General features: G+C 37.8%; 1 protein-coding gene across 1 annotated transcript in view; it reads right to left on the reverse strand.

Annotated features, from left to right (window-relative positions):
* The window catches only part of DLGAP2 (DLG associated protein 2), a 501,923-nt gene that overhangs the window by 162,529 nt on the left and 323,926 nt on the right, over positions 1–15,468 (reverse strand). The gene's annotated exons all lie outside the window — the stretch shown is intronic.

The raw sequence follows: 15,468 nt of genomic DNA on the forward strand, positions 1-15,468 counted from the left end.
AACAGAGAAGTGAGAGCTTCCAGCATCCACAGCTCTGCCACAGGCTATACTTCTCCACTGCTTAATGCATGGAAAGGAAATCAGCCTCCAGAGCTGACCTATTTGCACCAGGGGAGGCCCTGTGAAGCCCCCCGGCTATGCTCATCCTTACTTCCATGCCAAGGTCTGGTTATGAAAACATTGGCAAACCAGAAATGTAATTTTTAGGGATTTTGAACTTAGTGTCAGGGTTTAAGAACAGTAAAAGTTGCCATAACAATCCAGAAGAAAGTTGTACCAAGGCTGGCCCAGAGCCTCTAAAGATTCATCAAACTTCTATTTTTCATACTCTTTAGAAATATTAATAAAACACAGGCTATCACGAAACAGTTTAAGACAGCAGTATCTTATATTTCTATCTTGTCTGAACATACCCAAAACCTTACCTAGCATTCTTTGCATATCCAGCACTGATGGGAAAACAGATTAGACTTCAGCTATGTAGCTATAAAAAAATGCCTCAAATCTTTTAGCACACCTCTATTTCAAGAAAAAAAATAATATGTTGTATTGTGCCAATCAACTAAGACTTTGGTATCCATTTAAGAAAGCTCCTGTTCACAAAATGTACTTTCATCTCAATAAATAAAGATGCCTTCAAAGACATAAAGAGCTTGAAACATTCACATCATCGCTTCCCCAATTCTCACTGCAGACATGCTTCCTTGCGTTAACATGATTCCAAGCACAAGTACAGGTTGGGCAGAGAATGGATTGAGAGCAGTCCTGAAGAGAAAGACTTGAGGGTGTTGGTGGATGAGAAGCTCATCATGGCCCAGCAATGTGCACGTGCAGCCCAGAAAGCCAACCGTATCCTGGGCTGCATCAAAAGAAGCATGGCCAGGAGGTCGAGGGAGGTGATTCCCCCACTCTACTCTTGTGAGACCCCACCTGCAGTACTGCATTCAGCTCTGGGGCCCCCAGCATAAGAAGGACGTGGACCAGTTGCAGCAAGTCCAGAGAGGGGCCACAAAAGATGATCAGAGGGCTGGAGCACCTCTCCTGTGAAGACAGGCTGAGAGAGTTGGGGCTGTTCAGCCTGGAGAAGGCTCTGGGGAGACCTTATAGCAGCTTTCCAGTACCTAAAGGGGGCCTACAAGAAAGCTGGAGAGGGACTTTTTACAAGGGCATGGAGTGACAGGACAAGGGGGAAAGGCTTTAAACTGAAAGAGGTTAGACTTAGATTAGATATTGGGAAGAAATTCTTTACAGTGAGGGTGGTGAGGCACTGAAACAAGTTGCCCAGAGAAGCTGTGTCTGCCCCATCCCTGGAAGTGTCCAAGGCCAGGCTGGATGGGGCTTTGAGCAACCTGGTCTAGTGGAAGGTGTCCCTGCCCATGGCAGGGGGTTGGAACTAGATGATCTTTAAGGTCGCTTCCAATGCAAACCATTCTGATTCTATGATTCTACATTGTGTTGGAGAAGTTTGCAAAAGGTCACGCAAACTGTATGCAATATTTTAAAGACTAAGCACTAAAATACAGATGAGGTCAAGAAAACTGAGACAAGCTATGATTTTAAACAGTAAAATAAGAACATGCTATGTAACTTCTTAGAGTTTATGAGGACTGAATAGTGTAACATCTATTCAAAGCATGAAGTTAACTAATATCATTGGCGTGTATGACAATCAACAAACACAGCTATAATCCACCTTGGCTTAAGTTAGTGCATCAAGCAAATACTGACCTGGGAGTCCTGCCACTTTCTTAATCGGAACAATAACTGGGTGTGTTTGAAATAATGAAATTTATTTCTCAGCTTAAGTGATACCAGTGGATAACAGAAAAATCAGGCAACACAGAAAGACTGAAGAAATGCCTGGAAAACAGATGCAGTTGCAGGAAAGCTCTGGGTGACAAAACTTATTTAATGGAAAGGAATTAGATCATGTAAGGAAAATTGTTTATGAGACCATGCAGGTAGGGTTTTGAAGTTTTTCTTTTAAAAACACATCAGGGTATTCTGAATTAGATCTTTAATATATCTCCAAAGAGCTCTGTAGGCATTAGAGAGTGCAGATGAATAGGGTTATCCTCCTGGTGCATGGGGGAGAGAAGGAGCAGAGCAATGTATCAATTTCTCAGTTGCTGTAAAGTGTCATGGCTCAATTAACTTCAAAGGTGCTATAATAACCTATACTAGGAGAACTGCCCCACAGTTTTGTGCAGGCCCTAACAGGGAAAACTTGGCTACCTGATGGCCACAGAAGAAACAAATGCAATAGATTGAAAGAATATCTCCATAGAAGCATGGACTGTTGCTCAGGATTATCTGTGTGGGCTCTGTTTACATGCTGTGCTGGTTTTAGCTGGGATAGAGTTAATTTTCTTCATAGTAGCTCTAGTATGGGGCCATATTTTGGATTTGTGCTGAGAACAATGTTGATAACATGTTCGTTACTGCTGAGCAGCGCTTGCACAGAGCCAAGGCCTTTTCTGCCTCTCACCCCACCCCACCAGCCAGCAGGCTGGGGGTGCACAAGGAGCTGGGAGGGGGCACAGCCGGGACAGCCGACCCCAACTGACCCCAGGGATATCCCAGACCGTATGGCGTCATGCTCAGCATATAAAGCTGGGGGAAGAAGGAGGAAGGGAGGAACATTCAGAGTGATGGCATTTTGTGTTCCCAAGTAACAGTTATGCTTGCTGAAGCCCTGCTTTCCGGGACATGGCTGGACACCTGCCTGCTGATGGGAAGTCACGAATTAATTCCTTTTGCTTTGCATGTGTGTGCATCATTTGATTTACCTATTAAACTGTCTTTATCTCAAGCCATGAGTTTTCTCACTTTTACTCTTCTGCTTCCTTCTCCCTTCCCACTGGGGAGGAGCGAGAAAGTGGCTGGGTGGTGCTTAGTTGCTGGAGAGTGCTAAGCCACAACATGTAAACAAAACAGCCCTGGGTGATCACACTAGCCTTAAGGCAGGCCGACACTACACACCTCTTGCTTGTACCGCTGAAACCACTTCACTACCTCTTCCACAAATGAGATGCATGCATCAAAATTGCCTTTTGGTAAAGATACATGGGTAACCTTAGTTCTTGAAACATACCTGGGCACACGTACAAGGATTGTGCTGGCACTTAATTACGTGGATGGCCACAAACCAGTGTGGGGACTCAGACCCCAGCCCACTTTAGTTAACTATGGCAGATGCAGTCATAAGCACTGGACAGTATGGTTTACTGAACTGGTACATATGAGATTCAGATCAGACATGTACAAAAGGGATGGCCTGGTCCTACAATAGGAGAGAGTGGATAATTACACCTACCAGGAGGAAAGGAAGGTTTGAACAAAGGAAACAGAAAGAAAACCCAGTTTTTAACACTACTTATTTTTCCTGCTGTTACAGTAACAATAATCCTAGTAATGACCCACAAAACGCTTGATGGCACACCGTGCAATGTCAGAGGATGCTTTGCTTGCCCAAGGAATGCAGTCATTTGGGGATTTTTTTTTTTTTTTTTTTGATGTGAGGACAATACAAGTGAACTTGGAAGACAAATTGTCAAGGCAAATGGAAGCTGAAGAGTTTAAAGAATATAACCATTCCATCTAATGAGGTTATTCCACATTATAAGATGACTGAGAAATAGTATCCTTTATAAGTGGAAAATGCTTCCTATATTTTAAATGTTAGTGAGTGCATCTTCAGATTCATTAAGAATTGCTTTCTTCTTATAATATTTATCTGTTTCACTTGGATCACATGCTTAACAAATACAGTGTTCCAGAGAAAATATATTTTGCTTGGCTTGTTTCTGGTCTCTTGCAGGTAGATAAACCTCTGTTTATTTAGCAACTACATAATCTGATAAAATATCATGGGGAAAATATGAGTTTCAAATTCCAATTTGTAATTTTGAGACAAATATAGCACTTTTCTTACTGAGTAAGAAATGAGCAGTTACAGTGGGTGAATCTTGCATGGTGTGTAAAGTGTGTTGCAAGGATGCAGGTAATTCTCTGCAGGGAAAAAAAAATATGTTTGGCTGGATTCAATAAGAATGTTCTGTAAGATAATAGAAAATCAGGTTTTGGTTAAAACTGTTGAGGGCTTAGGCTACACTTCCAAAACCTATTTTAATATTGATTATTTTTGGCTACATCTCAACTTAAAACAATAAATGACATAAAGGAGATACTGAAAGGAGGCAGGTAGAATCTTAATTGCAACATTCAGAATAAACATTTGCTTAGACCAATTTGTATTTTCTTGTAACCATAAGTATTTAAACCATCAGCAATAGGGATATAAATCAGATTTAAAGTTTGATATCTTCCTGATTATGTTGCAATTTGAAAACTGCTCAGTTAATGATTATGAAAGATATTTCTACAGAATGGTGTTTTATTTCAGCATTTGCTTCTGGGGATTACTGTCCAAAACTGTCATTAAAACAAATAAAAAAAATGATGGTGGATGAAGTATAAACATTGCTCTATTAGAATAAGATGTCATAAGAACTGGAGCTCAAGTGCTTACATAAAAATTTGTGAGCTACTGTTCCCATGGCAACAGGCAACATAATGTAGCTAACACAGCCACTTTCCATTCTAGGGACTTTACTGTCATTGCAGTTTACAAAATAAAAGAAGTACTTCTTCTAAGACTCTGACACAGTAAACAGAACACTGGAAACACATTGAGGAGGGTACAGCTTTCATTTCAGATGCAGGCTAATAAAATGCTTTTTTCTCTTCTCACTTGTGTTACATGGTTTCTCTGCCATCCTCAACCCGCCATGTACTAATTTAGTTCTCCTTACAGTGCGGAGATCCAGCGAAAGGCACCTGCAGCTGGCTTGCTTCTATGTTATCTGATTCTTTCTGGAATATGCAGAAGCAGCCTCTTTGCTGGCAGATTCCCTCTTTCTCTCCTTCCTCCCTTCAGTTACCAGAATAAGATTCACTTCAATGCAGTCAGCACAACATATCTGGGGCACCTGTTAAATCTCATATTGAGCCTACACACAGTTACTAATTTAACACACTGCTGACACACTCCCATAGCCCTAAGTCTTTTGCTTCCTCAGTGGTTCTGTGAATCTTGTTACTAATCTGAATCACTTTAAAGTGCTTTTTAAAAACAACTGGCTCCATAGTTTTCAATTTAAAAAAAAAAAAAAAAAAAAAAGACTGTGAAAAAATTTTAAAACAAGAAATTAAAGAGCCACCAGAACTAATACCCTTACTAAAGGTACACTGAAAATTCACACTTGAGTAGCTATGGCATAAATGGAAAGATCAGAGGGAGCACCATCAATTTCTATCTATTGGAAGTTTAGGATTGCCAGCCTGCAATCCTCGCCTCGCAAAGAATAATGTCTCACACTATTTTCTCAGTGAGGCTGGAAGAATTCCTCCTGGAGGAGAAATCTATTTGATGTCAGCAACGGAATCACAGCCTGTCCATAGGTAACAGATGCTTTTGAAAGCAGGCAGTATTGCCCGCTGAATTTGTAGACTCCGTAATGAAGTGGTGGCTCTGTTTCTGAAGTTCTGTGCTGAGCCCCTGACAGGGACCTTAAGGCACTCACCTCTTCACATATCTTCCTTCCCAAACAAATATATGGACGGTAAAAACACTAAGCTGTTAACTTCACAGCTGAGAATTAATTATACATGGTATCGGGATGCAGAAAATTTATCCGATTTCAAAGGTATTTTTGATTTTGGTGTGTTGAAGTGCACCAAAGGCAGCAACTGACACAGGTAGTTGGAAAAGTGGCTGTGGTGTTGGAGTACAGCATCATCTGTCCTGTGGGTTACATGAATATTTGGTAGTGGCAATTCAGGGATCAGTGTGTGAGAGGCAATATATGCCAGCCATGAACTTCAGCTAAAAAACATGTGAAAAGTAACCATGACAGCTAGCTGTTTTTAATACAACTAAAGTGCAACACATGCCTTTTTCCAGACAGATATGCTATGGCACAGAATTATCCTCTACTTCTACATTCATCCAAACAATATACAGAACCTGCCTGTTATTTCATTCATACTAAGTATGTATGATCTAACACTTTGATGAACGCTTGAGTAGGCAAAGTTCAGTTGATATAAAAAGAAAAAAAAAGAATTACACCTACCACTAATTATTACAACAGTATATTTATCCTGCAGTTGAACATACGTAATAAATGAACATTGGGTTATGCTACTTAAATAGCGCATTTACTGTCCTATAGGACAAATTCTGCAATCCCCTCTCACAGACTTCATCGCAGCCAGTTCCAGTTCTTGACCTGAGATGAATGTGCCTGCCAAACTAGGAAGAATAGTAACTATCATGTTTCTGCAAAAACTGATTGAGTGTTTAACCACTAAGACCGTAAAAAGTAATCTCCTTATTAACTAACAGTGCCTAGGCTTGCATTAAAACCACACACCCCAACACAAGTCACTGATCTTGATAGTTAAGTCTCACAATACCACACACAAAATTTTTGGTTATAGGAATCACAACCATATTTAATTAGAAGTAGAGAGAGCTATAGAAAACAGTAGCTGCTATAATCTCTGATCCTTAAGATCACTTCCTGGGCTGAGATCTGAATCAGGAAACAGTTCTAGAACTATGTAAAAATAAAATAAATTAAATTCTATCATCAAGTTTATTTTGAAATAATAAAGACTGCATATGGCATTTTAACTTTGAGTAGTGTCATTTAATATTTTCAGACAGATACGTTTATATAGCAGTATAATTCATTCTTGTTAAAAATCTTGTAGCAGCAATGGACTACATCACTTGTGTTCTACGCAATACATTAAACTTCTGTGCAGATTTTGTTGACTTGTAGAGAGTTATCTGAACATCTATTCTCCTTGGCATAGCTTTCAAAATTCACAACTGAGATTTTCATTTCAAAGAAAGCAAAAACCTTAAGGTCTGAAATAAACATAAACTTCAAAACTATGATTACAAATTTAAACAATATTCTGAGGCGATGTTGGTTTAGGGAAAATGCTCTTTGAGAAAGCAATATTTAAAAAATAATTTAATAATAGTTCTAATCTTCCTTGTTGTATACAGAAACAACTAAACTGCATAAAGAAGTGCTGCTTGATCAATTCATTGGCCATTGGGGATCACAACGGTCATGATTCATATTGTGCCCTGGAAAACAGATATCTATCATAGAAAAGTATGTACTAACATAAGCTACATATTTTGTAAAATATTCTAGGTATAATCTTCAGCAGCTACAAGCTGGCCTAAACATTTAACTAAGGAGTAGCACTGGACAGTACATAACCACAGTAAATAGAAACCTTGTCAATGCAGTATATCATACTTGTCTATTTTAAGCAGCTACCACCTGAAAATTTTAAAGCATTTTTGATATTTAGCTGTGAAAAAAAGGCTACATTTAACCCATGTTATGAAAATGAGGAAATTAAAGGTGACAGGTTTTAAGTGAGTAGGCAAACTTTGCAAGAAGTCAGGCTTTAACTTGTGATTGTCAGACTTCTGTCTCAACCTGAAGACAACTGGTTTTACTTCCTGACAGTATTATAGAGAAAACAATCAGATTCTTTCCAAGGAAATGTAGGATCTACTGTAAAATTAGAACAAGACAGCTTTAAGTAGTAATGGCAACAGAAAGCTCAATAGCTATAGAAAATACTTCATAGATATGTCAGAATCTATAAAAACTCCAAACTTTGGCAGATTAATGTCAAATTTATGCCTCGAGCCAACATGGCTCTTTTCAATTCAAAATCTAAATTATTCTCCTTAAGGATTTGCTTTTGGCTATAATTCCCATTTAATATCTTTCTTCATATGAGTTCTTGTGGACTATAGAATTAGTTTAAAATGTCTGAATGTATTTCTTTTAGAAGACTTCAATATTTCAGACTTCATTTGACCTGTTTCTCTTAACATTATGAAGTGTTAGGGCTATTTAAGATGTTCTGCAGCATAATACGTTCAAAACAATTTTCAGCAGCATCACAGGCTAAACGTGGAGCAAGAATAGTTGAATGACAATTTAGAAAAATTGCTGCCTTAATAGAATGTTCAGGATAATTTGACAAACCCAATATAATAATTACTGTTGCACTTGCAGCTCTCAAATAATTATGTTTCAGATTTTTCTAAAAAAAATTGTTTAATTAAGAAAGAATCAACGCATGAAATCATGTACTTGCAAATCAGAGATACATCATGTAGTTCTGCAGTATTTAGTAGAGTCCAAATATATATTTTTTTAAAATTTTTATTTCCTTTTACTTCTGTTTGGTGGTAATGAATAAGGTATATAATTACTCTGATTCATTCTGTACCCTTAACGTGAAACACCTCAGAGCGCTTAAAACCAATAATTAATAAAATATCAAAAAAATTAAAAGCATAACTAAAAAATAATCCTTAACTTGATACCAAACATGATCAAGATTTGTGCAGAACTCAAAGTTTTATAACTCGTTATACTAAGAAATGTATAGCTAAGAAATGACTAGCAGTACCTGTACCTCTACACCCACGGCTATTTATACCATTCTTGTCAACTATGTATCATAGTGAAGAACCAAAGAAATGAGACCAAGTAATCCTAAATTATAAAAGAAACCCATGTGGCACCAGTATCATACGTCTCTGTGAAAGCCCTGATTTCAAACAAGGTGCATATAGATCCTTCTAATGCTGAAATGACTTAATTTTCAAGAAGCGTTCATATCCCTTTTATTTTTCTTTTTTTGGCATATATTTAAGTTGAAAATAAACAGGTGAAATTGAGGATACAGAAGTAAATAATGAAATACAGGAATGAAATTCACACGACTGTCAAATTCCTGCACGATTATTCATTTTTGTCTGTTTTACCATCTTTGTTACTCCATGACTAAATCTGCACTCTGGGGCAGGGCTACACCACTATGCTGTGCATGCCCCAGCTCAGCTTCCCCAATGCACATGCCATTCTGCATCCCGACCCCAGGAAAGGTTTGCTCAGCGAGGTGCAATCCTCATTGCTCAATCACCCTTAAGAGACAGGCTCTAAAGCAACCCAGATGGGAAATTCATGAGCTATTTTTGACCAGGAGCCCAAAAAAGCTCAGAAATAAAAAATTTGCACAAAATAAATTTCAATCAATTTGGAACTTTTTTTAATTGCAGGTTCATCTGGCAGTCTGATATTTTGAACAGCAGGACTATGCACAATTAATCCTAATCAAGACTCTAAAGGCAACAGAAGTACAGTGTACATGTAAGCTTTGTCCTCACAGTTTTTACTCGAGACAAAAAAAGTCAAGGGACAAACATGAAACTAAGAAATTGACAGAGCTAAAAAAAGTTATGAGGCCAGATAAAACCTATACTAGATGAAGCGTAATAGATCAAAGAAAGCTAACTTATTTTGTGATTGTATCCACTGGATTTTACAGAACAAAGCAAAACGGGAGCTCAGCTGTGATGACCTTTTTTGTTTACTTGCTCATCATACTCCACCCCCTTCCAGTTTGATGGCTTTCATTGTATGTTTTGTTTTAGTCTGTGGTTGCTTTTTTTTTTGTTGCTTTTTTTTTTTTTTAAAATCAAGCTTGTATTCAGCCTAATGTCACCAAAGTTCAGTAGTTTAGGAAAAAAAAAATCATTTAGCCTGAGTTCACTGGGCAAGCATTTCCCTGGACAAAGTCAAGAGGATAGCTAGCCAAAAGCATCTGTGAAATTATAGTTTCCCAGATTTGTTCTTTAAAGACCTGTCAACAATAATCAAATAGCATTGATGTTCCATTGTTTATATTCTTGGACTAAATTCCACACAGCATTATTTGTTCTAAAACATGCATTCTTCATTAATATTGTATCCAATCTTAAACATGCTTTGAAAAAGGCAGAGAAAAAGGATGAAGACAAGACTTTCTGCACTCCTGACTCAATGCTACAGTAACTGCAAATAATGTGGCTGAGCAGATAAAATTTTATTTCAGCCACAAAGCCCCAGTACTGGTGTAGTGAATGAAATGTCCATTTAACTTTTACAAACTAGCAGGTCTGAATAGGAAAGTGCACAGGTCAGTAGGGTATTAACTAACCGGTGAAATTATGCTTATTACACACACAATGTGTTATTTCTTCTGGAAAATGAGCAGGTCACCAACCAACTACGTTGTGATCAGATACATCCAGAAATTAAAATGGATATTTTGTGTTCACATTTGATGAGCATTTGAGACCCTCTTTCTCTAAAGACTTTCCACAGGACTGCAGGTGCCAAATTCCTACCATAGCTTGAGCTATTATACAAAGACCTGCGGATTCTCATTCCACTTAGCACTGTCTTAGCTCTACCCACAAGACAACAGTCTTTTCCCTAGACTGTTAAATGACTTTCAGAAACAACCGACACATTTTGAAGTTAAAATCTAGCATTATATTGCCTACAATGAAGAACCATTAGAATAAATAACCAGCCACAACTTTGTCCCTGAAGTATTTCATAAAACCTCAAGCCAATTTAGATGAATCACAACAAACCGGTATTCATCATTAACACAGTGAAAACCAAAGTTTGTGGATCTTACTGAAGAGTTTGGATATTTTCAGGTGCTTGTAAGAAAAGGAGAAAACACTCCGTGCTAAAGAAAAAATAAAAGAAAATTCAACAGAGAGGCAGAAGGTGCATTTGGATTATCTGTTTTTGATTCCTAGCTCAGGTGGCAGCTAATTAATAGCTGTGATCCAGAACAGGAATTCACAGGCATGCTTCACAGCCATTGGAAAGCAAACCAGACAACTGTTAAGTACCCTCTCCCGGGAGCTCCTGTGTGTTAAATGTACATTCTTAATCTTCTAAGTGAGTTAATACAAGCTATTAGGTATAGGGAAGTAGTTTGAGGGACGTGTTTGAATGGGGCATAACTCAGTGTAGCAGTAAGTGCCTTGGTGCCTTTGCAGTCCCAAGGACACGAGTTCACAGCAGAGTATGCAAAAGTAACAGAACTGAAACACACACACTTTTTTTTTTTTAAGTTACTCTAACAACAACTATTACTGCCTCTGTCTACAAGGGGAGCTGGGATAAAGTTATTCTACATCTCTGGGCTTTTGCACAGAAAAGGAATGCAAGGACTGCAAGAGCTATGCAGCTACAGATATAACTTGAGCAAGTAGTCCACTCCTAAGGACACTCCCCCGGGAGTCAAGGATCTCTCAGTTTGGCCTTTATATTCACTATAGTTTTATGCATCTATCCAAAGACTGTAATACAATATATATAACTTATCCTTGAGGTAAGAACTAGAGTCTAAAAATCCATCTCTCCCTCACTACCCAGGAAAAAACGTTACGAGGAAAGCAAATAATTGCTTTGAACAAGCTATTGTAACAGTTTGAACAAGCTAGTTTGCTACCAAAATGTGTTTTAAAGCAAACAGAAGACTAGGAACATCTGGGAACAAAGGGTTTAGACTTACAGCATGGGAGATTCTTTTCTGTGAGGCAAAGACCCAAGAATGGATTTAAATTCATTTTAGTCTGGCCAGTTTTGCAGCATACTTATCTGTCAGATAGGAAAACATAATCCTGGAACCCAGATCTCTCAAGGTTGTCCCACGAAGGCATGGGTGGGATTATGAAGGAATGTAATTATCTAAGTAAGCGTAGCTTGGTTAAAAGCACTGAGAAAAAGCCTTTGGTTACAGGGACTGACTGCACCACATTTTCTGTTTGGCACACTCCTGAGAGTTAGGAGGAAATTTAATATCCTTAAATGCTTTGAAGTCTCTATCCTTTTTTTTTTTTTTTTTTCATCCCGCTCCCTAGAGACACATGCTGCCTAATCCTCCTTCCTGTTTGGAGTAAGGATCACCCACAACTAGGTGCCCACCCAGGTAATGAAATCTAGCTGCTTCCAATCTGCTCATGTGCTGACAAGATAGGCACTCCCACCTCTAATCTCACATTAGCCACACCAAACTAGGGGAAACCCATTAGTTCCTATCCTATCAGCTAATTTTTTTGGATCACCACTTGAATTGCTTGATACAATCACTGCAACCTGATGTGTTGGTTCTGAACTGTAGCTAAATGCCTAAAAACGGGAGAATGAGAAAGAAGGTGTTATGTACAAATAAGAAATTACTTTGCTTCTATATACAGCATCTGCAAAATTTCTACATTAATATATCCTCTATAGTTCTCATAGGTTTTGAAAAAATGGAGAAAGTTCTTAGGACAGCTGTCAGAAAACCAGTCTTACAGTGTAAGCCTTAAAGAGTACAACACATCCAATTTACCAGAACAAAAGCTGAAAGGTACCTTGACTACTATATATAAATATTCAGTAGTCATAGGGATGTTAAAATTGTGATAATCTAAAGATACAGAAGATGCAAGTTTTGCAGATCAAGGCAGTAACTTCATTAAGCCAGGTTGCACAGCCAGAAAAGGTGCACAAGCCTCTGTGTGCATATTTTTCAACAGGTCACTGCAAATAATCAGTTTTTCATAGACACTTGTTCAGAAAACAAATCTGGAAAAGGGAGAGTTTTCAGTCTTACTGACAAAGGCATAGCAAAAGGAAGACTGGCAGCTGAAATTAGACAAATTCAACCTTTCCACAACATTGCAATTTCCTAGCACTAAGGGTAATTAAATATTGGAACGGCTTACCAGGGGAGCTGGTGGACTCGCCATTGCTTGGAGCTTTAGGACGAGATTAGATATCATTGTAAAAGAGATGCTTTAATCCAGCTTCTGGAAGTTCTCAACATGCCCATAACACTTGCAGCTCTGCATTAAGACAATGACTATAATCAAATCTCATACTTTAGGGTTTCAACTGATCAACTGCAAGGGTTATAAAGAATTTCTTTTTCCTTTCACATAAAAAACCCAGACAGATACTTTGGTGTTGTTTATATTCTGATCTGTCTCTGAAGTAGCAGTGCCCACATCTACAGAAAACACAGGGGGAGCTGATGCAGTGGCCAATGGTTATAGGGAAAATAATTTTTCTTAGCCGGAAATTCACAAAGCAATCATTTCCTAAGGTAAGCTCACATGAACTTGAAGCCATCTGGATGCAAACTACCTCTGACCTGGGAACTGTGTGATTAGGTCAGTGCAGAACCAGGTTTGATCTGTCTGTCCAGCTAAGGGCCTGGCATTAGCAACCGCTCAGCACTGCACTAACACGGCTATGTGATTTTTGGAAAGCAGCCATTTCATGCTCTGCAGCTGGCTGAGGGTCAAATGAAAAACTATTGGGTCACCATACCCTCAGAGATCTTGTTAATGAACCTTGTTGGATTAGCTCAAAGGGAGTGCTTTCCCCAAGGTGAGATAGAGATCTCAATTGAGTTTGTTTTGTGTCTGTTTGGTGTGAGATACAAATTACCTGTTAATACACTAGGATCATCTGGATGTATCTCGTCTAATTAACTAATTGTTATTGACGAAGCATAAGTAACATCTTGATCTTTTCTGTTTCCGGAAAGTTAACATGCTTTAGTCTAACTAGAGTCATCATATTTACACATAGGTATCAGGATGGATCTAGAGTTCTGTGTTTTCCAGTATAACTTGATATATAAGCATCCCTTTTGGTGTTTAATTTAGCTACATCTGTAACTATACGATCTACACTATTTTAGCAGAATACTGTCATGACTTAATTATTATATGCAAGTAAAACTGAAGACAAGACAGGAAATTCTGCTGCTTTTACAGCTTTGTGTGAAAAGAGTATGTCTCAACTCTGTCAAATAAATCCTAAGTGAGAAATGGTTCCTCTATCAATTTCTGTGAGCTGCACAGTGGCATGTCCATACTGTGAGTCTCCAGATAAAGATCTATTTAAATCAAATCCATGTTTCCAGGCTTTTATTCTTCTCAGCTACCTATACTATTCTCCTACATCCCTTTGACAGTGAGTTAGAAATATCTTTGAATCTATCTGTGCTAAATAACGGCCATTTGACGGAGTTTTGCACAGCTACACCTGGAAGGTAACACAGGCATATAATTCACCTCTCCTGCAATTCAGAACATTTTCCATGCAGAATAAGGATGATTTCTCTTTACCACAGTTTTGAAGCATACATATTAATATAAGGCAGTGTTGTCAGTAGCAGTCATTATCATTATGTTAAAATTGTCATATTTCAAAGTAAGAATGGGACACACCATGATTGCACTATCTAGTGACACAAAATATTCATGTAAAAACAAAAGACGACTCAATTTTTAAAAAGGAGAGGGGAAAAAAAAAAAAGATACCCTGATACTGCTTGTCTCAATGTTTATCTTACTGATACATGCATACTTTTGACAGAAATTGTGAAGATCATATTTACAAGATGGCCCTATTAATCAGTAAATTATACCACAAGAATCCTTACTCAAACCAAACCAGACTACCCAGAATAAGAATCTCCTCATCTGGGACGAAAATGGCAAAATCTGCACTTACAGTTTTCTGACTTCTCAAACAGACATCACTTGGTCTGCTGCTGTATTTGAGTACAAATAGCTCTGACAGACTGTACCCGGACCTGCTCCACACTGCACACAAACGTCATGATAATGAACTTCTAATCTTTTTTGATCATTTGTTCTACTGGGATTCTTATAGCATACATAATGCTCACAATGCAGGAATACTTGAAAACCTCAAACAAATCTACTGTCCCATAATTTTTAAAGAATGGTAGCTTAAAAACTGAAGGCAGAATAGTGTATTATGCAATAGACACATTAGAAGCCAATTATATAATAAAGACTAACATTGTTCTAATGATAGATAACATCACAAATTTTGACTAAATCTCTTTGGGATACAAAAATCATGCCTTAGCTTTTACAACTTCTTCATTTGACAAATTATTCAAGAGAATTTTGAGTACAGGAAATACCTGCACATTTGCAGCAGAGGAAATTTACCTTATCTCACAGAGTGCTCATTTATATTCCTCCTGTGCTAAAATTTTTACCCGAGTAACACAGAAGTTCACACGATCACTGAGCATCAAATTCTCTGCTTTTGTATTTCTGCTAAAAAACTCCCAACTCAAAATGAATTGTTAAGAAATCATAGTTGTAAGATTCTAAAATTTTAAGTGGACTATTTCCAAAGGTAATGTTCACACAGCATTAAAAATGGATGTGTACAGTAGAATCCAGAGACTTGACATAATTCTGTTATCCTTTCTTCATTCTCTACTGAAAATTATAAAATTATATTCTTACTGTTCAAAACTTGTTTCCTATACATTTCTGGTTAAGAGAACTGGAAACTCAGTCTTGTAGTATTTGAATCTCAGCTTTCCTTAAACATTACCAGGTGGAAATTTTTTCTTCTTTACAAAGCGAGATGCAAGTTTGAATTAACTCAAAAACATTTCACTAGGATTTTGTATTTTGAATTAATGCTTCTTCCACCTTGGTTTGTTTAATATTAAGATACT

Source organism: Falco punctatus (genome assembly GCF_963210335.1).
Source record: "Falco punctatus genome assembly, chromosome: 5".
Classification (NCBI taxonomy): Eukaryota; Metazoa; Chordata; class Aves; order Falconiformes; family Falconidae; genus Falco; species Falco punctatus.